Source organism: Dermacentor silvarum, chromosome 1, assembly GCF_013339745.2.
Source record: "Dermacentor silvarum isolate Dsil-2018 chromosome 1, BIME_Dsil_1.4, whole genome shotgun sequence".
Taxonomy (NCBI): Eukaryota; Metazoa; Arthropoda; class Arachnida; order Ixodida; family Ixodidae; genus Dermacentor; species Dermacentor silvarum.
Window position 1 is genome coordinate 397,732,964 of NC_051154.1, and position 26,369 is coordinate 397,759,332.

The 26,369-nt window shown below is 45.1% G+C and overlaps 1 long non-coding RNA gene and 2 other non-coding genes across 3 annotated transcripts; all 3 read left to right on the top strand.

Annotated features, from left to right (window-relative positions):
- Window positions 1-4,538: 4,538 nt before the first annotated feature.
- Trnam-cau (transfer RNA methionine (anticodon CAU)) lies at window positions 4,539-4,610 on the top strand. Its single transcript has one exon. It is a non-coding gene; the product is annotated as a tRNA-Met (tRNA).
- Window positions 4,611-11,017: 6,407 nt separating this feature from the next.
- On the top strand, window positions 11,018-16,265 carry LOC125942504 (uncharacterized). The gene is made up of 3 exons (XR_007465164.1): window positions 11,018-11,509; window positions 12,274-12,377; window positions 14,396-16,265. It is a non-coding gene; the product is annotated as an uncharacterized LOC125942504 (long non-coding RNA).
- A 7,153-nt stretch (window positions 16,266-23,418) lies between these two features.
- Window positions 23,419-23,490, top strand: Trnam-cau (transfer RNA methionine (anticodon CAU)). The gene has a single exon. It is a non-coding gene; the product is annotated as a tRNA-Met (tRNA).
- Window positions 23,491-26,369: the final 2,879 nt, after the last annotated feature.

Sequence of the window (26,369 nt, forward strand, 5' to 3'; positions counted from 1 at the left end):
AACATTTTACAGAAACGTCTAATCTACGCGTTATTCTATGTCCGCGTGCAATATTGTATGCCGTGAATCGCACTCATGCACGACGCCACCTTTCCGCGCTTTAAGAAGCTTAAATCGTTTCTTACAAATGTGAGCAAATTTACACGCATTATTAGTAAAGCAGAGTGGCGCAGTGGAAGTGTGCTGGGCCCATAACCCAGAGATCCGTGCATCGAAACCACGCTCTGCTACAGATATTTTTCTAACATTTTACAGAAACATCTAATCTACGCGTTATTCTATGTCCGCGTGCAATATTGTATGCCGTGAATCGCACTCATGCACGACGCCACCTTTCCGCGCTTTAAGAAGCTTAAATCGTTTCTTACAAATGTGAGCAAATTTACACGCATTATTAGTAAAGCAGAGTGGCGCAGTGGAAGCGTGCTCGGCCCATAACCCAGAGATCCGTGGATCGAAACCACGCTCTGCTACAGATATTTTTCTAACATTTTACAGAAGCATCTAATCTACGCGTTATTCTATGTCCGCGTGCAATATTGTATGCCGTGAATCGCACTCATGCACGACGCCACCTTTCCGCGCTTTAAGAAGCTTAAATCGTTTCTTACAAATGTGAGCAAATTTACACGCATTATTAGTAAAGCAGAGTGGCGCAGTGGAAGCGTGCTGGGTCCATAACCCAGAGATCCGTGCATCGAAACCACGCTCTGCTACAGATATTTTTCTAACATTTTACAGAAACATCTAATCTACGCGTTATTCTATGTCCGCGTGCAATATTGTATGCCGTGAATCGCACTCATGCACGACGCCACCTTTCCGCGCTTTAAGAAGCTTAAATCGTTTCTTACAAATGTGAGCAAATTTACACGCATTATTAGTAAAGCAGAGTGGCGCAGTGGAAGCGTGCTGGGTCCATAACCCAGAGATCCGTGCATCGAAACCACGCTCTGCTACAGATATTTTTCTAACATTTTACAGAAACGTCTAATCTACGCGTTATTCTATGTCCGCGTGCAATATTGTATGCCGTGAATCGCACTCATGCACGACGCCACCTTTCCGCGCTTTAAGAAGCTTAAATCGTTTCTTACAAATGTGAGCAAATTTACACGCATTATTAGTAAAGCAGAGTGGCGCAGTGGAAGTGTGCTGGGCCCATAACCCAGAGGATCCGTGGATCGAAACCACGCTCTGCTACAGATATTTTTCTAACATTTTACAGAAAAGTCTAATCTACGCGTTATTCTATGTCCGCGTGCAATATTGTATGCCGTGAATCGCACTCATGCACGACGCCACCTTTCCGCGCTTTAAGAAGCTTAAATCGTTTCTTACAAATGTGAGCAAATTTACACGCATTATTAGTAAAGCAGAGTGGCGCAGTGGAAGCGTGCTGGGCCCATAACCCAGAGATCCGTGGATCGAAACCACGCTCTGCTACAGATATTTTTCTAACATTTTACAGAAACATCTAATCTACGCGTTATTCCATGTCCGCGTGCAATATTGTATGCCGTGAATCGCACTCATGCACGACGCCACCTTTCCGCGCTTTAAGAAGCTTAAATCGTTTCTTACAAATGTGAGCAAATTTACACGCATTATTAGTAAAGCAGAGTGGCGCAGTGGAAGTGTGCTGGGCCCATAACCCAGAGATCCGTGCATCGAAACCACGCTCTGCTACAGATATTTTTCTAACATTTTACAGAAACGTCTAATCTACGCGTTATTCTATGTCCGCGTGCAATATTGTATGCCGTGAATCGCACTCATGCACGACGCCACCTTTCCGCGCTTTAAGAAGCTTAAATCGTTTCTTACAAATGTGAGCAAATTTACACGCATTATTAGTAAAGCAGAGTGGCGCAGTGGAAGCTGTGCTGGGCCCATAACCCAGAGATCCGTGCATCGAAACCACGCTCTGCTACAGATATTTTTCTAACATTTTACAGAAACATCTAATCTACGCGTTATTCTATGTCCGCGTGCAATATTGTATGCCGTGAATCGCACTCATGCACGACGCCACCTTTCCGCGCTTTAAGAAGCTTAAATCGTTTCTTACAAATGTGAGCAAATTTACACGCATTATTAGTAAAGCAGAGTGGCGCAGTGGAAGCGTGCTCGGGCCCATAACCCAGAGATCCGTGCATCGAAACCACGCTCTGCTACAGATATTTTTCTAACATTTTACAGAAACGTCTAATCTACGCGTTATTCTATGTCCGCGTGCAATATTGTATGCCGTGAATCGCACTCATGCACGACGCCACCTTTCCGCGCTTTAAGAAGCTTAAATCGTTTCTTACAAATGTGAGCAAATTTACACGCATTATTAGTAAAGCAGAGTGGCGCAGTGGAAGCGTGCTGGGTCCATAACCCAGAGATCCGTGCATCGAAACCACGCTCTGCTACAGATATTTTTCTAACATTTTACAGAAGCATCTAATCTACGCGTTATTCTATGTCCGCGTGCAATATTGTATGCCGTGAATCGCACTCATGCACGACGCCACCTTTCCGCGCTTTAAGAAGCTTAAATCGTTTCTTACAAATGTGAGCAAATTTACACGCATTATTAGTAAAGCAGAGTGGCGCAGTGGAAGCGTGCTGGGTCCATAACCCAGAGATCCGTGCATCGAAACCACGCTCTGCTACAGATATTTTTCTAACATTTTACAGAAACGTCTAATCTACGCGTTATTCTATGTCCGCGTGCAATATTGTATGCCGTGAATCGCACTCATGCACGACGCCACCTTTCCGCGCTTTAAGAAGCTTAAATCGTTTCTTACAAATGTGAGCAAATTTACACGCATTATTAGTAAAGCAGAGTGGCGCAGTGGAAGCGTGCTGGGCCCATAACCCAGAGATCCGTGCATCGAAACCACGCTCTGCTACAGATATTTTTCTAACATTTTACAGAAACGTCTAATCTACGCGTTATTCTATGTCCGCGTGCAATATTGTATGCCGTGAATCGCACTCATGCACGACGCCACCTTTCCGCGCTTTAAGAAGCTTAAATCGTTTCTTACAAATGTGAGCAAATTTACACGCATTATTAGTAAAGCAGAGTGGCGCAGTGGAAGCGTGCTGGGCCCATAACCCAGAGATCCGTGCATCGAAACCACGCTCTGCTACAGATATTTTTCTAACATTTTACAGAAACAGTCTAATCTACGCGTTATTCTATGTCCGCGTGCAATATTGTATGCCGTGAATCGCACTCATGCACGACGCCACCTTTCCGCGCTTTAAGAAGCTTAAATCGTTTCTTACAAATGTGAGCAAATTTACACGCATTATTAGTAAAGCAGAGTGGCGCAGTGGAAGTGTGCTGGGTCCATAACCCAGAGATCCGTGCATCGAAACCACGCTCTGCTACAGATATTTTTCTAACATTTTACAGAAACATCTAATCTACGCGTTATTCTATGTCCGCGTGCAATATTGTATGCCGTGAATCGCACTCATGCACGACGCCACCTTTCCGCGCTTTAAGAAGCTTAAATCGTTTCTTACAAATGTGAGCAAATTTACACGCATTATTAGTAAAGCAGAGTGGCGCAGTGGAAGCGTGCTGGGTCCATAACCCAGAGATCCGTGCATCGAAACCACGCTCTGCTACAGATATTTTTCTAACATTTTACAGAAACATCTAATCTACGCGTTATTCTATGTCCGCGTGCAATATTGTATGCCGTGAATCGCACTCATGCACGACGCCACCTTTCCGCGCTTTAAGAAGCTTAAATCGTTTCTTACAAATGTGAGCAAATTTACACGCATTATTAGTAAAGCAGAGTGGCGCAGTGGAAGCGTGCTGGGTCCATAACCCAGAGATCCGTGCATCGAAACCACGCTCTGCTACAGATATTTTTCTAACATTTTACAGAAACATCTAATCTACGCGTTATTCTATGTCCGCGTGCAATATTGTATGCCGTGAATCGCACTCATGCACGACGCCACCTTTCCGCGCTTTAAGAAGCTTAAATCGTTTCTTACAAATGTGAGCAAATTTACACGCATTATTAGTAAAGCAGAGTGGCGCAGTGGAAGCGTGCTGGGCCCATAACCCAGAGGATCCGTGCATCGAAACCACGCTCTGCTACAGATATTTTTCTAACATTTTACAGAAACTTCTAATCTACGCGTTATTCTATGTCCGCGTGCAATATTGTATGCCGTGAATCGCACTCATGCACGACGCCACCTTTCCGCGCTTTAAGAAGCTTAAATCGTTTCTTACAAATGTGAGCAAATTTACACGCATTATTAGTAAAGCAGAGTGGCGCAGTGGAAGCGTGCTGGGCCCATAACCCAGAGGATCCGTGGATCGAAACCACGCTCTGCTACAGATATTTTTCTAACATTTTACAGAAACGTCTAATCTACGCGTTATTCTATGTCCGCGTGCAATATTGTATGCCGTGAATCGCACTCATGCACGACGCCACCTTTCCGCGCTTTAAGAAGCTTAAATCGTTTATTACAATTGTGAGCGAATTTACACGCATTAATAGTAAAGCAGAGTGGCGCAGTGGAAGCGTGCTGGGCCCATAACCCAGAGGTCCGTGGATCGAAACCACGCTCTGCTACATATATTTTATTTTTCTCACATTTTACAGAAATTCTAATCAGCGCGTTATTCATGTCCGCGTGCAATATTGTATGCCGTGAATCGCACTCATGCACGACGCCTCCTTTCCGCGCTTTAAGAAGCTTAAATCGTTTATTACAAATGTGAGCGAATTTACACGCATTAACAGTAAAGCAGAGTGGCGCAGCATTCTGCTTCCGGCAGCCGAGCTGAACGGTCAGCAGAGTCATGGGCTCCAATGGAGCGGCGACAGCGGCCCTAGTTGGCCGCGGAAACAGGGTGAACTGCGAAGACGACACAGGCTATCAGATTATTTTGCCTCCCCTGCCAAAAGGACGCGTGGTGTTGAACACCGTATTTTTGCACGGTGACGTGCGAGCCAGACCATACAGAGCTGAGGATTTTCGGGACGCTCTCGGCCCAACAGGACTGCTGCCGGAGGTGCTTGCGCTTGGGGCTTACCAGATCAACCACGTCTGGGCGGTGACCATGAACAACGCCGACGCCACGAAACGGCTGCTGGACGTCAAGGAGCTCAAGGTAAAGGGGCGGCGCTGCATCGTGGTTGACCCCCAAGACCAGCAGGTACGGCTGCGTCTTCATTGGCTAATAGATGGTGTGGCTGATGAAGACGTAAGAACGGCGCTGGCGGCCTTTGGAAAGGTCGTTCAGGTCACCCGAGAGCGATGGCGGGTACAAGGAATCAGCGACAAGGGGACGACTACCCGCTCCGTGTTGCTCAAGAGCGGCGTGAAGCTGGAAGACCTCCCGCACCAAAGCAGGGTCGCAGGTGAACTGGCACTTGTTGTCGTGCCTGGCCGCCCAATGCAGTGCTTGCGCTGCCAAGGCTCTGGTCATGTACGTCGGGAGTGCAAGGTCCCTCGGTGCTCGCAATGCCGCAGGTTTGGCCACTCGGAAGACCAGTGCATATGCACGTACGCTTCTGCGACCGGGCCGGCCGAGGGTGACGACGCCGCGCAGTTGCTGATGGATGTGGCCGAGGCCGAGGACGCGGCAAAAGGGGCAGGAGACCAGGCAACCCCAAGTGCGGCAGCCTGTTCGCTTGCACCGGCTGTCGAGGCGGTGGCACCAGTGGACAACAAGGCTACCGATGGAGGGGCAGAAGATACAACGGACAAGACTACGGAAGAAAGCACAAGCAACTCAGCGGAAGCATGTGTGCCAATGCAGACAGTGGAAGACCCGTCGGAAAAGAACGACGCAACGGGCAGCAACGTCGGAGCCTCTGTCAAACGTCCTCTTGAACAGCCTGCAGGCAGCAACGCAGCGAACCAAGGGAGTAGCGAGGACGGGCCGCCTTCAATGACATCTGTGCGCAGGCGCAGCAGCTACAAGCCACGTCCCAACATTAATACAGCGGAAAAAAAGACTGACAACAAGCCACCACCACTCTCCAGTGGCACCGGTCCACCGGGTGGACCTGGAGGCGTCTAGCGGAGAGCTAGACGCTAAGGTAAGCACCATGCTCCGGGCCCAATCTCATTTCACTAGACAGCCATGGCTACCAACCCGACGCTTAGATTGGCGACGCTAAACGTTCGAGGTCTGGCCGCCAAGCGAAAGCAGAGCCAAGTGTTCAGGCTCCTGGTGGACCATGACCTTGACGTGTTAGCAGTGCAAGAGACAAAAGTGGATGGTGACGAGGAGACACGGAGCATGGTGCAGCGGTTTACGTCGCGGTATTACGCGATAGTGAGCCACGCCATAGGGGCGTCGGCGGGTTGCCTATTGTTTGTCAAGAAATTATCGGGTCTCGCGGTGCAACGTATTTTTTCATGTTCATCCGGCCGGTTAGTTTCGTGCGATTTTGTATTGAGTGGACTTGAATGGCGTGTGGTGTGTATTTATGCGCCAAATGTGTCAGAAGATCGGTCGCTTTTTTTCTCAAAGTTAAATGAGCACATGTCTTCTGATAAGCATATGGTACTGTTAGGTGATTTTAATTGTGTTCTCAATGCCAGAGATAGGTCAAATCGAGGCCTAAAGAGCGATAAAGGTCGGGACATTTTGGCCGAGATAATTACTGAATGGGAATTGGAGGACGTGGCTGACTGCATGATGGGGACGCGAGATGTGCGTTTCACGCACTTTCAGGGAAACAGCCATGCGCGTTTAGATCGCATTTACGTGTCGCTTGCAGCAATACCGATGTGCAACAGTTACAATGTCTGTCCTATTTCCTTCACCGATCATTGTCTAGTTAAATGTGACATAGGAAGAAAGACACAAGGTTGCAGATTCTCTTGGGAACTGTGGAAAATGAATTCGAAACTGACCACTGATGAAAGTTTCGTAGCAGAGGTGTTGGAGTGCATCGCAGAAACTCTTGTGAACGGAGACGGTAAATTTGCAGAGCGATGGGAAGAGTTTAAACAGCGGATTAAAATGAAAGCCATCGATCGTACCATCACACTAAATCATGAAGCAAAAAAGAAAGAAAAAGAACTAAGAACAACCTTGGAAAAGTTAACAGAACTGGAGTGCCAAGAGCCGGGAGCATTCAAAAGTGATATACGGAATATCAAACAGCAACTTGAACTGCATGACGAGGAGCGTTATCGCGGCGCGATTGTTCGTGCTAGAGCCGAGTCCTTTACTCTGGGGAGACACCCACAAAAAGGCGCTTGGACTGGAAAAGGCGCACGCACGACGCAATCAGATTGACGTGATCGAAGCGGGCGGTCACGAAGTCACAGGTACCGATAGCATAGCACGTGTGTTCTTTCAGCACTATGAGAATCTATTTGCACATAGGCAGGTAGACCTGGAACGCTTTAAAACGAAGTTTTTAGCACGCATGCCCCAACTGAGTGATGAAACGAAAGCTGCATTAGAAGCACCGATAACTGTTTTTGAAGTGGAACGCGCGATTGATAACTTGAATCCCAGCAAATCGCCTGGCCCTGATGGGCTTTGCGCTGCGTGGTACAAGCGATTTAAAAAGGAATTGTCAGAAGTGCTCGTAGCAGTTTTCAACGAAGCGTACGAAGGAAAGGTATTACCACCGTCGTTCAGTGAATCCCACACGGTGCTGATTCCGAAGTCAGAGGATGAGGACAAGCTGAAGCAAGTAACATCATATAGACCAATAGCACTCACAAATGTGGACTACAAGGTTTTAATGAAAGTTCTAGCTGCCAGACTTCAGACAGTTATTAAAGACATAGTCGGTCCGCACCAAACATGTGGAATTAAGGGTCGCACTATAGCTACGAATGTTTACAAGATGCGGTCCGTTCTAGAGTGTTGCGATTCCCTGGCAGCATGTGTGGCCATACTCCAGTTGGACCTGGAGAAGGCATTTGATTGTGTAGCGCATGTTATTTTGTTTACCATATTAGAACACATTAATGTCGGGTCCATCATCATGGACGGTGTAGCTCTGGCGTATCAGAATTGCTCTACCAGACTAATTATTAACAAGGCATTGGGGGCCCCCATAAAAATCCAGCGTTCCGTTCGCCAGGGCTGCCCCATCAGTCCACTTTTGTTCTGCATTTACATTGAAACGTTATGTCTGTCAATACTTGAAAATAATGCTATTAACGGTTTTCGTTTACATTCGTCAGAGGTGAAATTGCTTGCGTACCCTTACGAAAATGAATTTAGAGTTCCTTTAGAACTCCTAATGAGTTCCTATGAAGTCAAAAGGAACTCTATAGAAACTCGCGCTCTATAGAGTTGTCTGCATTGAATCTCTATACGAAGTCTAAAGCAACCTGTCTATAGAAACATGTCATTTCACACACAATAAAAGTGCAATAGAGGGTGTATTGCCGTTATATGTACTGAATTCTATAAAGTATTCTTTAAAGAACGTCTTTAGAACTTCTAACGTGACCTCTCTATAGAATGGCTCTCCATTGGCTTTCTATAAATGCTCTATAGAGGGTGTATTGATATCTTATGTACTAAATTCTATAGAGGAACGTTTATAGAGCGTTTTTAGCACTTCTAATGCGGCCTGTCTATAGACTGGCTCTCAATTAGCCCTCTACAAATGTTCTATAGAGGGTGTATTGATATCTTACGTACTCAATTCTATAGAAGAACGTTTATAGAAAGTTTTTTGCACTTCTAATGTGACCTGTCTATAGACAAGCTCTCCATTCGCTCTCTATAAACGTTCTATAGAGGGTGTGTCGATATCATATGTACTAAATTCTATAGAAGAATGCTTATAGAACGTTTTTAACACTTCTAATGCTGCCTGTCTATAGACTGGCTCTCCATTCGCCCTCTGTAAAAGTTCTATAGAGGTTGCATTTACATCGTATGTACTAAATTCTATAGAAGAATGTTTATAGAAAATTTCTAGCAGTTCTAATGTGGTCTGTCTATAGAGCGGCTCTCTATTCGCGCTCTTTAAGCATTCTTCAGGGTGTTTCACTTACCTTGTGCCAAACATAAAAAAATATGCAAATGCAACGTAGCTGGAGAGAACCAAGGTAATGTTTGCCGTCGCCCTCAGATGCTCAGATTATTTTTACATTCCGCCTAATTCAATAATTAGTCTTAATTAATTATTGAACTTCTCAAGTATTATAATTAGATAAAAATTATCAATGAGAAAATTGCAGCGCAACATGAAATACTCGCGACACATATTTCTGTTGCTCAATACACGCTGCATAAAAGTGTTGTTACGAGTGTGAAAGAATCCCGCGAATACACGCAAAGTGCCTCGAACGGCCAGTCGCGCGGCAATATTTCAGAAGTTGATTAATTATTTAAGACTAATTATCTAATTAGGGGGAATGCAAAAAATTATGTGAGTATCTCCAAGCGACGGCTAACAACATTACCTTGGTTTGGATAGTTCGGTCCAGCAACGTGGCATTTGCATATTTTTAATGTTTGGCTCAAGTTACGTGAAACACCGTGTATGGAGGGTGTATTGACATCATATGTATTAAATTCTATAGAAGAATGTTATGGAATGTTTGTAGCACTTGTATTGTGGCTGCCTATAGACTGGCCCTCCATTCCCACTCTATAAGCGTTCTATATAGTGTGTGTATTCACATATGCACTGAATTCTATAGAGGAACGTTTATAGGACGCTTAAAGAAGCTACCGTGCGGCCTTTCTATAGAATGGCTCTATATTTGCACTCTATAAACGTTTCAATAGAAGGTGTCGAATACTGCTGAATAATATCTCAAAGTGTCTTTTTAACTCAAAAAGACAACAGTGCAACCATGCAAATTTTTGTACTTGCAACAAATGATATGAAAAAAAATTATATACGCTAGTTCAGAGCGAATTGGACAATCGTTCTCAGCAGAGAACGTACTGAGATATTGACACATAATAGTAAGATTCACGTACTGTAACACGTTTAGATATTTTGCTTTTTAGCTCGATGTACAGAGCTGTTGCTAAGCTCTTGTAAAATTACCACTCGCGCCAATTTCCAAGGAATAAAAAGCCTGATTATTTCAAACCCGTTTCATGGGTTTTTACTATCAAGCAAGAGCATCTTTATAATCACTGAAGAAGGCGAACAAAACAAAAAGCGAAATTACACAAAGTAACGTCAAGGAAGCGCATTGTGGTTTCTATCGCCCATGCAGGTGAATCACAAAGATGACCGAGGAACACTAAACAAAACTACGCGTAAGCAGCCGCGTCTATCTGCTGGAACGCAGTGACTGCAGCACTTGGCAGCAAACACACAGAACGCCGCCGCACATTTTGGCCTACGTCACTAAAATGCGACGCATGCACGCTGCAGAGACATGCGTTTTTTTTCGAGGAATCTTCGTAGGTCGCACGATACACAGAGAAGGCACGAACGACATGAGTGCAATCCGCGCACGATAAACACACCGACACGAAAGCAAGATACGGACGACATGGGTATAACCTGCGCCACACGAGCAAAATTAAGAACCATCGCATATTTGTTGCTTTGCGACGGACAATTACAAAGTACACGGAAACATCGCACACTGCCATGTGTACCTCCGAGATTGTGTCAAAAATTTCTGGGCTACATTCAATGTTGAAGACAGCAGGAAGCTACTTAAAACGAAGTTACGGCCCAAGTAGCGCAGCTAACGGCTGCGGGAAATGTCATTTAGGCGCTTTAAGGCAGGTGATCGGAGTTCAAATCGTTCAAATCACGCCCCAGCCACGAATTTCTCAGGATCACATAACCGGATCTCGAAGGCCATGCTTTGTTGGCTACTTGCGGCATAAGTGATTCAAAAGCAAGAATTGGTCATGGAATTTCTTCCTGCGCTAAATTGTAGTGTGCAATATAGACTGGTCGATGGTTCCTTTTGTCTAGCAACATATATATATATATATATATATATATATATATATATATATATATATATATACGTAATTGGGCACAAAATGGCACAAAAACGTGCTGTAGTGGTTATTATTGCTGGCATCACGGAGGTCATAACAGCCTCACAAGTATACAGACGGCGCTGGCGGCGCCGGTCCCACGCGGCCGGTAAAATAAGTCGTGTTGTTATTCCTCCGTCTTGAATGTGCCGGTCGGTAGTGCACGCTGCTTCGATGTTTTTGTTTGATCGTGTGTTTTTAGGTTTGCCGTAATGAAATGTGGTGTAGTTCGTGTGCACGAAAGTGCCGGAAGGTAGCCTGCGTCTCGCTGCAAACTCGCCGTATGCGTGGCGCGCCAGGCAAATGTGGACCAACGATTTTCATGCCGTGGAGTGTGTTCCCTTTGTCTTGGGTGGTCGTGAAAAGTTTTGTGGACGTCGCGATGAAATAATGCGTATTATTAGCGTGCCTCAGCTCGTCCATTACGCAACGGCATGTATGCTGGATCAACATCGTCGACGCAGCACTGGCAACTCGGAGAGCTCTTTTCGATCTCATCGTACTGTTCAAAAGGTAAGCAATCGTAGTTGCTAACTACACGTGTGTTGTGCGTGCTTATCGTGTGCATAGAGTGCCTTGCGGACGTAGGAAATAGAACACCCACGGCAACAGTGAAATCTGTGCTGATGCTTGCGGCGCACTGGTTGTCAGAATTTAGTTACGCAAATTTGTTGCCACAATGCGGAATTGATAATTCTGATAAGCGTTTTCTTCCGCTGAGATAGATTACGTTCGGAAATCATCTTGTGCACCTGTTCGTGAGCTCCCGTTTTTCTGCTGCAGTTGCATAGTAACGATCCACCTGCCTCTTCACCGATTCTTTCAATGATGTTTCCTTGCTTATAAATGCTTCGACGTTGTGGGTAATCTCTGCTTACGAGGTTTTAGGCTTACGAGCAGCAGGAAAAAAATGTAAGCCAATCACAGCTTGCTACTTGCTAGTATAGCCTTGTTTTCATGACAAGCTGTGCTGACGTAACTTTCACATAAATAAACATGGTAGGGGAAAGTTGCTTAATCTAAGTAATAAAAAAAACGACTCTCTAAAAAAATTTTAAAATACATTGTAATGTGCAGTTGCGACGTGCCCAAAAATTTACTTTGATGAAGAGGTCCATATTATCAAGCCATTCAATAATTTCAACCTTTTGCTCTCTTGCCATCATGTACTAGGGCAGACATTGTTTTCTTGACTATTTTAGGTGCTCCTTGCATGTGTTTACGATATGACAGCTTTATTGCTCCACTGCTATAAGCTAACACAACTCATTTTGTAGTGGCGAGGCCTTGGACTGCAACAGTGTCCACTAAAAGGAGGAGCCCCCAGAAATGCAGACCCCATACGAGTGCCTGCAGCAGCATGGCTGGATGCTCATGTCAGGTATGTATGAAGTGTACATGTTCCAAAAAAGTTGGATCTTGGTATCATTCATGGTTCAGTTTAGTGACACATTAGTTTATGCAGTTTACTAAAGAGGATAAATATTTATGCAACTGTATTCAACTTACTTACATGTGTGCGTAAAGTTTATGCACACATTATCATGTTCTGTATAAAACTAGACCTAACATGTCCTGATGTTTAGTATTTTTTCCTGCATAAATTGTTTGGCTGCAACATAAATTTTATTTTTGTTTAGTACACAGTATGTTTATCGCTTTTTAGTTTGGTTTTATTGTCTTAAAACTGTTTCCTATGCTGTTGCATTTATTTCCATATTTTTCCTGTTTGTGCTGCAAGCTCATGCAGTTACCTGTGCATCTAAGAATTTGTAGTGTAGTTTGCCACATATGTCACAAGTCTAAGCACGTAGTGTGCACACCATTGTTTATCATTAATATCTTCCCAGTTATTTCTGTCCTGTTCCCAGAAAAACTGTGTCTGGCAAATGCACATTTGATTAGCTTGAATTTGCTGAAAATAAATATGAAGGTCAGTATTCGCTCTGCTCAAGTTACTTCAGTAATAAATAGGCAGACTGATTTCGATCCCTTGTCATCGAGAAAGGATATCTTTTTTTCGTGCATTATTAATGAAAGCTCGCTCACACATGTCTTCTTATTTATGTGGTATGCCTCACTGATTTCTCTAGTTAATTTTTCAGTGTGGGTGAACACAGATGAACAATCTTAATCCTACATTATGCCCTATTGTGACAATGCATGGCCAAGTAGGACAAGCATACTGGTCTTTTGAGTGAAATATGGTCATCTCTTAGGCACATGTTTAGGCACCGGCCAGTTTGCCCTATGTAAGTTTGACCACATGTGAAAGGAGTACAGTACACTACCTGTGACACGTAATGGACAAATTTGGTGGTATTTCTCACTGACGCAAGCCTCCCTTGCCTGCTTGCCTTTCTCAATTCGCTTGCGGGCTGCCATGCATATCCTGCCTGCTTTATTTTTCGCTAGAAATACATGTGCATAGCAGTGTACAAGTGAACTAAGAAAGGCACCCTGGCCAGGGAGACTTGCTTTATTAAAGATACTATTAAATTTGTCTTGTGTCTGTCAGGGGTAGTGCTATTTCTGTGATCATATGCATATTTGGTCAAATGTACATGGCGCAGACTGGCCGGTGCCTCAACATGCGCCTAGGAGAGAAAATTATACGGACCAGGGGTTGAGCGATAAAGCCAATTTTTTCCTCTGCCTGTGAAAGCAATGCGAAATTGAGGACAGCAGTCCAAACTTGGCATTGCAAACTTTTCATTGCAAACAACCCTAAAAAAGTCTGATTGGTCCCCATGCAACAGATAGTTAAATGCATTGTTATCATGATTGCTCAAAATCTCAAGCTCCACGTGAGAAATTGAATACTGCCATATTACGCATAGCACATACGAACTATGGCGACCGGCAGATGTAATATTGTTTCACCCGCTGAACAATGGAAGCCAGTAGATCATTCTCTTTTTCTTCCAAAAATTTGTTTGCTATGCGTAGCGCGATGTCTATATAGGAGCCTTAGTTCATGGGTGTTCCTGCTTGCTTACATATGTTAAACTTAAAATGTGTTGTCATTACAAGATGACGTTAATGTGCAACTGGGCTGCTGTCTTTTGGAAACACTTTATTTTTGTCACTAGCAATGGCATTCTAGTGTCGGTGCATTGGCCTAGTTCTAGTGTCACAAAATCTTGGGAAGGGAAAATATTCTCAAAAGTGATTGCCTGAGAACTGTCCCTCTTCACGGAGATACTTCTGCTACTTTCTTGTTATAATTTTTTTTCTGAAATACTTAAATGAAACAGTGTAGTGCTACAACTATATACATATAAATATTTATACCACATTTGTAGATATATATATTTGTGACATGTTTGCGCCTGCCTGTACATCATGGCTAAATGTTCATTACACCTTTTTAAAATGATTTTCAATTGTATTTTGCAGGCTTCACCGTGGCAGAGTACCAGGCGGAACCAACGAGGTTAAAAGCTAGCCTTTCCTCGCTGCTTTCCAGGAAGTGAAGTAATGGGCGATCATGTAAGAATGAACTTGCAACATGTGAGCAGTAGCCAAAGCTTCATACAGGTCATGCTGGTGGTAAAAACTGGAATGCTGAGACAAACCACATTATTTATTTATTTAAGTATTAAATAATTTACATTTATTTGTTTATACCTCACTAAAGCCTCACATGCCTCTAGGAAGGAATTAGGTAAAATGGGAAAGCATTATTAAATCAAAGTAAACACATTCAAAAAAGCATCATTCGCATAGCACAAGCATGATGTAACATTTTTTATTCAAGTGACGTTTCATACAAATCCACGAAAATTCCAAGAAACGAAGCTATTAAGTTAACAACTCTTACTAAAAAAACAGTGATATCACCGTTCTATTAGTTGCACCTAATCCATAACTAAAGTTGGCGAAATTGACGTATCATATACTGCTCTAAAATACAATCATTAATTTGTGAGTAGGACGTGCAAAATGCTTATAAACATTGGAACATTTCACGCAAGCTGTAAATTCATATATCAAATTCCTTGACTTAAGACATAGCTGATCCAGTCTGCAGAACTGCGATATGTGTTTTTATTGCAGAGTTGGGGATTATTAAACTTCATGCTTTTACTTTTCTTTAAACCTGCCTATTTTTAATCATTTTTACTTTAGGCTCTGAATTGAAATTCTTCCAACAACCGGTAGACCTTAACTTTCTCAAATGCTACAAATTTAATTCAAAATAGCCTCGTGGCTGTCTCAAAACCATTTAGGAATTTCACACGTATTTAAGGAGGGACATCGGAGTTGGTCCTTAGCTAAAGCTCGAGGCCAATTCCGATTTGCAGAACAGAATTGTGCTTGCTAGTTTTTTTTTTTGTGAATTGTAGTTCTAAACATAAGTTTTTTTTAATTGTGCAATTTTCAACCATTCTTAATAAAAATTCGTCTAAATGTAAATAACACCAATTAAAAATGTTTTAAATAACAAACATCAAGTTCAGTCCTGTGGTTGCCAAGAAAAACGATTTCACTATTCACATGCATAGGAGCTCCTGAGCTAAATCGTTTTCTTAGGTATTGGTGTGCGTCAGTCATGCTTGTATTTCCCAGCATAATTTTGGAATATTGAGCCTGATCTCAAAATTTGCCTTATAACAACATTCAAGCTTATTAAGCTTTGTACAATATATGATGCACTTCTCCAGGAGTACCACTGTTTGCTGCATTTTTACAAGGACTGCCAGTGTTCTTTTTACACTTCAAAATAGGCCAGAATGCTGTGTTTTATAAGTTTAGTGTGGTTTTGTGGAGCTGACGCAAAACATTGCAATGCACATATATCTGTGCACATTGATATGAATCTACTTTCAGGCTTTAGTATCCAACCGTTTAATGTGCATTGCTGGAACAGCAGGTCCTTCTGCAGTTTTAATGCGAAGCTTTCTTGTCTTAGACAAGCCTGCTTTTCTCAGATGTCAACTCCAGTCGAGTGTGCCACAAATGTTTTCCTGTTTCGTATGTTAGCACCACCAGCTTGATCCGTGAAGCGCATTGGCAGCTACAGTTTGTGTGTTGCAAGTTCTAGGCTGAAGCATGTATGCTGACTGTTCTAAAGTGTGTATGTAGTATGTATGATGCATGTATCTAGTCTGAAGTGCAATAAACGTTTAAAACAGATCACTTTGTGGTTGTAGTGCCAATTATTTTTGCCACTGCATTTACTGTAATCGTTAATGCCTACAGTACAGTTCTCTAGAACCTCGGCAAAGTACAAGCACATTACAAACATCGACATAGGTTTTATAGAGATTTGTCTTTCGAGTCTGTAAAGCAACTGCAGAGAAATGTTCTAAAGAAATTTGTCTTTACAATCTTGAAAGGAACTCAATAGAAATGTTCTATAGAAATTTGTCTTTAGGATCTTTAAAAGAACTCCTGTAGAAACGTTCTGTAGAAATTTGTCTTTACAATCTTGAAAGGAACTCAATAGAAATGTTCTATAGAAATTTGTCTTTAGGATCTTAAATGGAACTCCGTAGAGATGTTTTATAGAAATTCGTCTTTACAATCTTAAAAGGAACTCCATAGAAATGTTCTATAGAAATTTGTCTTTAGGATCTTAAAAGGAACTCCGTAGAGATGTTCTATAGAAATTTGTCTTTAGGATCTTAAAAGGAACTCCGTAGGAATGTTCTATAGAATTGTGTCTTCAGAGTTCCTATAAGAATGCGGTGGCCAAATAACTGTTGGAACTCTATAGGAAAATTCTATAAGCAGTCAAAATAAACACAATAGAATTCTATCGAACAAGTTCAAAAGATTCTCTAAAAAAACACATTAAAAATTTTTGTAAGGGTATGCCGATGATGTTGCAGTCTGTTGTATTGATTACGAAAGCATCGAAGAATCTATTAGAGCTGTCAAAATTTTCAGCGACGTTACAGGAAGTCGGGTAAACTGGGGAAAGTGCCTGGGATTTTGGCACGGAGTGTGGCCGTCGACGCCGGACATTTTTGCCAACGTCGTGTGGCAGAGGATGCCTGTGAAGTACCTCGGTGTGCCACTTCAGTACTACAAAAATAATAATGACTACTGGCAGCAACAAGCAGACTTCTTACGTGAAAAGGCGAATGCTTGGAGGGCTAATTATCTCTCCATGTTTGCGAGGGCTACCGTGTGTAACATGTTTTTTGTGGCTAAATTATGGTATGTGATGCAAGTTATGTACTGTTCTAGGGTAAATGTGCAAAAATTGCATAGGGTTTTTGCGATCTTTGTGTGGGGATCTACCTGGGAAAGGTGCAGTCGCACAAACTTGTTCAGGAGAGTAAAGTGTGGGGGGCTTGGACTGGCACATCTCTTTCTCAAACAGTTAGTGAACCGGTTTTTCTTTTTTCGCGAGGTAAGCGACCCATTCCTGCAAACGGTGTGCCAGGCAAGGTTAGGGCGACTGTTACCCGACTATGTTATTAGCACCCATGTCATGTCGGGTACGGTGCAGGGTTACTTTCGGGAAGTAGTGTCAAGTGTGCGATTTCTGTGCGTTCGGTTTTCCAATGATTATTTGTATTCTGTTACAAAAAGAAAATTGTATAAAGACATATGTGACATAGTGTTGCCAATTCCCTTGTACAGACATATACAGTGCCGGCCAGGGTCAGAATGTCCTGAAAAGAGTTAAAAGAATGCAAGTAGCGCCAAGTGTAAAATCATTCTTTTTCAAACTGCATACCGGGACGCTACCAGTGAGAACTTTTCTGGAGGAGCGTGGGTTTTATATGCCCTGGGGTTCTCACTGTTTTATTTGCAAACAACCGGAAACCATCGATCACGTTTTTCTTCACTGTTGGGAGGGGGTCTTTTTTTGGGATGTGTTGCAGCGGACAATGAAAAAAGAATTCCCGCTAGATACGCACGGCATCAGGTACCTTGCAATAGACAGCGAAGAAGTACCTTTTGATCTGATTATGTTGACTGGCCTGCACAGTATATGGCGCTCACGAATGGCTGGCTTCTACTGTGAACCAGATAGAAGACCGGCAAGGCTGTACTTTCGAGAGAGCATGGCTCGTTTAATAGAAGTAGAAAAAGCAAAAGAAGGTGTTTCCCCCTGGATTGCCAGTGTGGAACCCTTGGTTACACTAAAAGAATTTTAATTGACATCGCCAGTCACCACGTGACTGACGGCATTATGTGCACAACAATACCAACCTTTATTGTAACCTTGTTTTGACGTCTCATTTGTGATGTGTGCTACGTGTTTTGTTGTTGAATAACCGGCAATAAAGAAAAAAAAAAGCAGAGTGGCGCAATGGAAGCGTGCTGGGCCCATAACCCAGAGGTCCGTGGATCGAAACCACGCTCTGCTACATATATTTTTATTTTTCTCACATTTTACAGAAATTTCTAATCAGCGCGTAATTTTATGTCCGCGTGCAATTTTTTCATGTCCGCGTGCAATATTGTATGCCGTGAATCGCACTCATGCAAGACGCCTCCTTTCCGCACTTTAAGAAGCTTGAATCGTTTATTACAAATGTGAGCGAATTTACACGCATTAACAGTAAAGCAGAGTGGCGCATTCTGCTTCCGGCTTCCGAGCTGAACGGTTGTAGGATCATCGCCTCTTCCGGGGCAGCGACAGCGGTCACTTCTGGCCGCGGAAACAGGACCAATGACGATGCCAAAGAATATCCGTTTATTCTGCCTCAACTGCCTAAAGGACGAGTGGCTATTAATACCGTGTTTTTGCACGGTGATGTGCGTGCTAGACCCTACAAGGTAGAGGATTTCAGGGACGCCCTACTGCCGACGGGCTTGCTACCTGACGTGGCATGCATAGGGGCGTACCAGATAAATCACGTCTGGGCGGTGACCCTCAAGGATGCGACCGCTACGAAACGGCTGGTGGACCTCAAAGAATTGCAGGTGAAGGGACGACGGTGCGTCATCGTCGACCCGCAGGACCAGCAGGTGAAGCTTAGACTTCACTGGCTGCTGTACGGTGTTGCCGACGAGGACGTCCGGACGGCGTTCGCGGCTTTTGGCAAGGTGGAGGAGGTGAGCCGGGAGAGGTGGCGGGTCCACGGCATGGGGGACAAAACATCAACCACACGGACCGTCCTCCTGAAGCTCAAGAGCGGCGTCAAGGTGGAGGACCTTCCGCATCAGGTCCGCGTCGGCGGGATATTGGCACTGGTGGTTGTTCCTGGTAGGCCCATGCAGTGCCTGCGCTGCCAGGGCACGGGACACGTTCGCCGTGAGTGCAAGGTCCCCCGATGCTCCCGGTGTAGGCGTTTCGGCCACGTTGACGATGACTGCGTCAAGTTGTATGCCGCCGCGACAGGTCCAGCAGTTACCGACGTCGTGGCAGAGCATGTCATGGACGTGGTTGAGGCGGAGGACGCCGCTGAAGGAGCAGGAAGCTTGGTGACCACCGCGACAAGCAGTGGCACATCGACCGGAGGTGCGGAAGACAAGGTGGCTGATGCTGCCGAGAAGCCAAGAGAGCGCGTACAGGTCGAGACCGCCGAAGGCCAGGTGACGGGAGGCGGTAGTGAAGGCGCCCCCGACGACAACACCGTGGCCATGCAGCAGGACGAGGCCGTCAACGACGGTGACCGGCCAGCGACTCCCGGTGGCCCAGTCAAGCGCCCGCACGACGAAACTAACCGGGACGAGGGTGCAGGAAGCACCAGCGAGGGGCCGCCGACGAAGACGCCTCTTGGGAGACGCATGGGCTTCAAGCCTAAGCCGAATGTCCCGACCGAGAAAAAGCCTGGGGACAATGCGCCACCGACGAACAACGCCGGGAAGCCGCAAGGACCCGGAGGCGGCTAGCCAAGGGCTAGTCGTGAACGGTAAGCACCATGCTCCGGGCCTACCTTTTCTTTAGTCCAAGATGGCTGAAATTCCGTCCCTTAGTATTGCTACATTAAATGTGAGAGGGTTGGCGGCTAGTCGTAGGCAGAGTCAGCTCCTACGGTTGGTCACTGAACAAGACATTGACGTACTAGCCGTCCAGGAGACTAAGGTGGACGGAGAGGAGAAGACCGGGAGCATGGTGCGGCGGTTCACGAATAGATATTTCGCGGTGGTTAGCCATGCGATAGGCACATCGGGCGGGTGCATACTTTTTGTGAAAAAATTGCCTAATCTAGTGATTGAAAGTGTTTATTCTTGTCAGTCTGGCAGGATAGTTTTTTGCGATGTTGTTATGTGTGAAGCTAAGTTCCGCGTCATATGCATATACGCGCCGAATTCAGTGGATGAGCGTGCACTTTTTTTTTCGAACCTTGTACAGTGTGTACGTTGTGATAAGCGCGTAATCCTGCTAGGTGATTTCAATTGTGTGTTGAGCGCTAAAGATAGAGTCGGCAATACCGGTATGCGTGACAGAAGTAGTGACGTGCTATCAAATCTTATCTGTGAAAATGAACTTGAAGATGTATTTGAGTGTCTGGAAGATGGGCGCCAAGTGACCTTTACGCGTTTTCAGGGCAGTAGCCATGCGTGACTGGATCGCATGTATATCTCGTTGGATATGATTCCAACATGCCATGGTTATTGCGTTTTACCAGTGTCGTTTTCCGACCACTGCCTAGTCAAATGCCATGTAGGTATAGAAAAAAGGCGAAATGCTTTCGGTTGGGATAGGTGGAAAATGAATGCGTTATTACTAAACGATGAGCCATTTGTACAGGCAGTACTCAGTATGGTTACTGAACTACGCGAAGGTACAGCTGAAACAATCGCAGATGAGTGGGAATGTTTTAAACAAAAGGTTAAAATGAAAGCCTTAGAACGATCGAGCTGCCTAAAATTTGAGAGGGGAATGAAAGAAAAAGGGTTGAGGACACTGCTTAAGCAGCTGATAACGCTTGAATGTCGAGATCCCGGTGCGTACAAGATGACGTGCGAAACGTCAAAGAAAAGCTCGAACTGTTCGACAAGGAGCGTTATCAAGGTGCCATTGTGCGCGCACGAGCAGAAGCGCTAGCGGCAGGGGAGACGCCCACTAAAAGGGCGCTTAGTCTAGAGAAGACGCATGGACGACAAAGCCATGTTGATAAGATTTCAATAAATGGCACTGTGGTTGAAGACAACGAAAGCATAGGTCGCGCCTTTTTCGACTACTACCAGTCGCTCTTTGCGTTTCAGGAAGCAAATGTAGAGGCTTTTAAAGCTGACTTTCTCCACCGCATGCCGCGATTGGGTGAAGACACCAAAGAGCGACTGGAAGGCAAAATAACCCAGAGGGAAGTCGAGAAAGCAATCGACGATTTGAACATGGGCAAGTCGCCGGGACCTGATGGTCTCAGCGCGGCGTGGGACAAGGCTTTTAAAAGCGAACTGGCCCCTTTGATAGCAGACGTCTTTAATGACGCATATGAACAGAAATCCTTGCCACCTTCCTTTGGAAAAGCGCACACCATACTAATCCCTAAGAGCGATCAAACAGATAAACTGAGGTTCGTGACATCATATAGACCAATCTCACTAACAAACGTCGATTACAAGATATTAATGAAGGTTTTAGCAAGCAGACTTCAAGGCGTAATCAAGGATATAGTAGCAGACCACCAAACTTGCGGTATCAAGGGGCGAACTATCTTTTCGAACATCCATAAGATGCGGTGTGTTCTCGAGTGCTCTGACATCACCTATCGCGGCGTTGCAGTTCTTCAGCTCGATCTCGAGAAAGCGTTCGATTGTGTCGCTCATGTTATTTTGTTTGCCATCTTAGATCATGTTAACGTCGGTTCCATCATCACTGAGGGCGTGGCCTTGGCGTACCAGAACTGCACAACAAGATTAATTGTTAATAAGTCACTGGGGGCCCCCATTAACATCATGCGTTCAGTGCGCCAAGGCTGCCCCCTCAGTCCGCTTCTGTTTGCTATATATATCGAAGCAATGTGTCTGGCAATTACGGAAAATGAGACAATACGCGGTTTTAGACTAGCAGCGACAGAAGTGAAGCTACTCGCGTATGCAGATGACATTGCAGTGTGTTGTACAGACAAACCGAGCATAACGGAAACAATTAATGTAGTGAAACATTTTTGCGATGTAACTGGCAGCCGAGTAAATTGGGGCAAATCCCTCGGGCTGTGGCACGGGGAGTGGCCGTCTGCTCCGGACCACTTCGCGAACGTCAACTGGGTCAAAACTCCGCCAAGGTATCTCGGGGTTCCCCTAGACTGCTACAATAATAGCGATGAATACTGGAGGAGCCAAAGTAAAGAAATGAAAGAAAAGGCAGACAGATGGGCAGGCACTAACCTGTCCATTTTTGCAAGAGCGACTGTGTGTAACATGTTTTTTATTTCTAAGTTGTATTACGTCATGCAAGTGTTGTTTTGTTCTCGAGCAAACGTGCAAAGGCTGCACAGAGTGTTTGCTGTTTTCATCTGGGGTTCGACATGGGAAAGGTGCAGCCGAACAAACTTGTTCAGAAGAGTGAAGGACGGGGGTGTGGGCTTGGTTCATCTTTTTGTTAGACAGCTGGTAAATCGATTTTTGTTTTTTCGCGATGAGCGTGACCCCTTTCTGCGCACTGTGTGCCAGCTCAGGTTGAGCGACGCATTGCCGGAACATGTAGTTAGTGTGGAAAGCATGACCACAACACTGCGTGGGTATTTCAAGGAAGTGGTCGATAGTGTACGCTTCCTCTCTGTGCGATTTTCAAATGATTACCTTTGTGAAGTGAAAAGGAAAACACTGTATAGAGATCTTTGTGATGTACTATTCCCAGTGCCAATTTACAGAGCCATATACAGTGGAGGGCCAGGACAGGATGTGCTTAGACGTGTAAAACGCATGCAGGTACCACCAGGCGTAAAAACCTTTTTTTTTTATGCTACACACCGGAACGCTCCCCGTCAAGACTTTCATGAAAGAACGGGGTTGTACTGTACCATGGGGTTCGCACTGCTTGATCTGTAAGCAGCCCGAAACCATAGACCAAGTTTTTTTGCACTGCTGGGAGGGGGTTTATTTCTGGGATGTGTTACAGCGAACCCTCAAGAAACAGTTGCCGCTGGACCCCCATGGGATACGATATCTGGCATGTAGGGATGATGACGGGGTCCCTTATGACCTTATCATGTTAAATGCGCTCCACTGTCTATGGCGGGCACGAATGGCGGGGTACCATTGTGATCCTGACGCTAGGCCCGCGCGTATTTATTTCAAAGAATGTATGGCCAGATTTATTGAATTGCATAGAATCCAAGAGTGTGTACCGGATTGGCTGTCAATGCTAGAACCTTTGACAACCATGAAGGAATTTTAATGTGACAACGCCTGCCCAACAAGGACGGGCGGCTTTTGTTTTTCCCTTGCTTTTTTTTTTTCTCTTGTATCATGTACAATTGCTTCCGAATGTGATTTTTCAATGTGTGCACATTAGTTTGTTCTCTGTCACGTCGAAGACCGGCAATAAATAAAAAAAATAAAGCAGAGTGGCGCAGTGGAAGCGTGCTGGGCCCATAACCCAGAGGTCCGTGGATCGAAACCACGCTCTGCTACATATATTTTTATTTTTCTCACATTTTACAGAAATTTCTAATCAGCGCGTTATTTCATGTCCGCGTGAAATATTGTATGCCGTTAATCGCACACATGCACGACGGCTCCTTACGTGCTTTAAGAAGCTTAAATCGTTTATTACAAATGTAAGCAAATTATGTGCAGTCGTAACAGTAAAGCAGAGTGGCGCATGGATTCCACTTCCGGCCGTCGAAGCGAACGGACGTGCGATGACGGGCTCCGCAGGAGCGGTGACAGCGGCTACTTCCAGCCGCGGAAGCAGGAATTTTCCACAGGAAGGAGACTACGAGATGATTTTGCCGAATTTGCCAACAGGTCGTTTTGTTATTAATACAGTTTTTCTTCACAGGGACGTTCAAGCGCGACCTTACCGAGTAGAGGACTTTCGCGACGCGCTGGCTGGGTTGACGCTGCTTCCTGAGGTTATCGCCTTAGGGGCGTATCGAATGAGCCATGTGTGGGCCGTAACTTTCAAGAGTGCTGAAGCCGTCAAGAAGATACTCGCTGCAAGTGAACTGAAGGTCAAAGGCCGACGCTGCGTCGTCATTGATCCTGGAAATCAAGATGTAAGAATGAAAGTTCACTGGCTACTACACAACATTCCAGACGACGACGTGCGCGTGGCTTTCCTGCCTTATGGAAGAGTAACGGAAATCAGCAGAGAACGGTGGCGTGTTCACGGAATTGCTGACAAGGGGTCCACCACCCGGTTGGTGTCCCTGCGACTCAAAGCCGGCGTCAAGCTTGAAGACCTACCACTCCAGGTGAACGTCGCAGGCGAACAAGCTTTGGTTGTCGTATCGGGTCGTGCACCAATGTACCTTCGCTGTCATACGACGGGGCACATCCGCCGCGACTGCAGAGTTCCAAAATGCAGCGCATGCCGAAGATTCGGACATGAAAAGGGACATTGCCCTAAGACATACGCCAGCGTCACAGGGCCTTCGAGTGCTGAGGAACCATCCGAGCTCCTCATGGACGAAACCGACGCCGAGGAAGCTGCCAAGCCTTCAGGTGACGCCGCAACCGGAAAAATGGAAACATTGTCAGCCAGCAAATCTAAGCTGGAGGAAAGGCGTGAACCACCTGCGGGCGAACCTCAAGACCAAGGTCCGGCAGTCGTAAAAGCTGCCACGTCAAAAGACACCTGCCAACCTACCAGCGAGGATACAAAGGTGGCGGAAAACCAAGAGACTTCTATGGAAGTCGTCGAAAGCGCCAGTGGACAGCCCATCAAGCGGCCATTAGAGGAAAGCGTCGAGGAAAAGGCGGACAAAAGAGGTGAAGGGACAGAACCACCGTTCAAGGAAATGACCACAAGGCGGACCTCAATGAAACCACGGCCGAATATTTCGGCCGAGCGACGGTCGGCGGACAAACCGCCGCCTTGACGCTGAGTCTCCGCATGGGACTGTGTGGGTGGTCTTCGGGGGAGTTTTCGGGGACTATGGTCGGACTGAGTGCAAGTGTTGTGAAGCCTTGCGGATTGAAGAGGCCCATGGCGTACTTTGCACCACATAAGAGGAGTGATTGCAAGGTCTGCTGTAAGTCTTCCACAATGCTTACTGCTTCACATTGTAAACGGGTAATCCCATGCGATCAACCCGCACCTTATTAAATATGGCGTTAAAATCAGCAACAGAGCTACGCATAGCGACAATAAATGTGAGAGGTCTGCCGTCTCGGAGACGTCAGTACCAGCTTAGCCGCCTGATGTTAGGAAAATGAACTGGACGTCATAGCAGTTCAGGAGACAAAGATAGAAACGCAAGAACAGAGCGCTCGCATGGTGTTACCCTTCCGAAATCGATACAATGTATGCATAAGCCATGCAGTGGGCTTGTCGGCAGGTTGTGCTCTTTTTTCTTCGAAATTCTATCGGGATCGTTGAAGATTCACTAAGTGTTGTCAAAGTGGTCGATACATTGTTTGTGATTTACTTTGCCGGAAAAATTGGAGGGTGATTAACACGTATGCACCAAACAGGGAACGTGACCGGAGATCGTTTTTTGAGGAAATGGAAAAGTACCTGCTTTGCGACAAACTAGTGGTATTACTTGGCGATTCCAATTGTGTTTGCGCACCAGAAGATAGAGCAAATATAAACAACCCATCCGAGATAAAAGTGCAATATTTTCGACCGCCATAGTACAAGAACACAAATTAGATGACGTAGCTTCTTTGTTTTCGGATAATAACATTCCACAGTTCACACATTTTTCAAGGAAATAGCCACGCGAGACTCGATAGAGCTTACATATCGACTGCTCTTGTGCCCTTGTGCATCAATTACACGGTGAATCATGTTTCTTTCAGTGACCACAGTTTAGTGTCTTTCTCGCTTGGTGCAGAAAAAGAAAAAGTAGATTTAATTGGCAGCTCTGGAAACTTAATGACAATCTATTGGATGATAAACCTTTCGTGGACTACGTGAAGGAAAACCTGAATGAGTTACTAGAGAAGAGCACCAGTGTATTATTGGTAGATGGGAGCTTTCAAAGAAAAGATAAAGATTAAAGCAATAGAACGAGCTTCTGAACTTAAGCACGTCAAACTAAAACAAGAAAAAGAACTGCAAGCCCAATTGGACTTCTTGATAAGCCAAGAAAGCGTTGCCCCCGGCCTGCGCAGCAAAGAAATTCGAGATACCAAGCGACAGCTTGACCTTATCGACATCGAAAATTATAGAGGTGCAGTAATACGGGCCCGTACGGAGCGTTTGTGGATGGGCGAAACACCACCAAACGCGCCCTTAGCGACGAAAAAAGATACGCGACAAAAAACGAAATCACAGAAATAAAGTACCGAGGCGTAGTAACAGATAAGAAAAGTGAAATAGAAAATGCTTTTGTAGAAC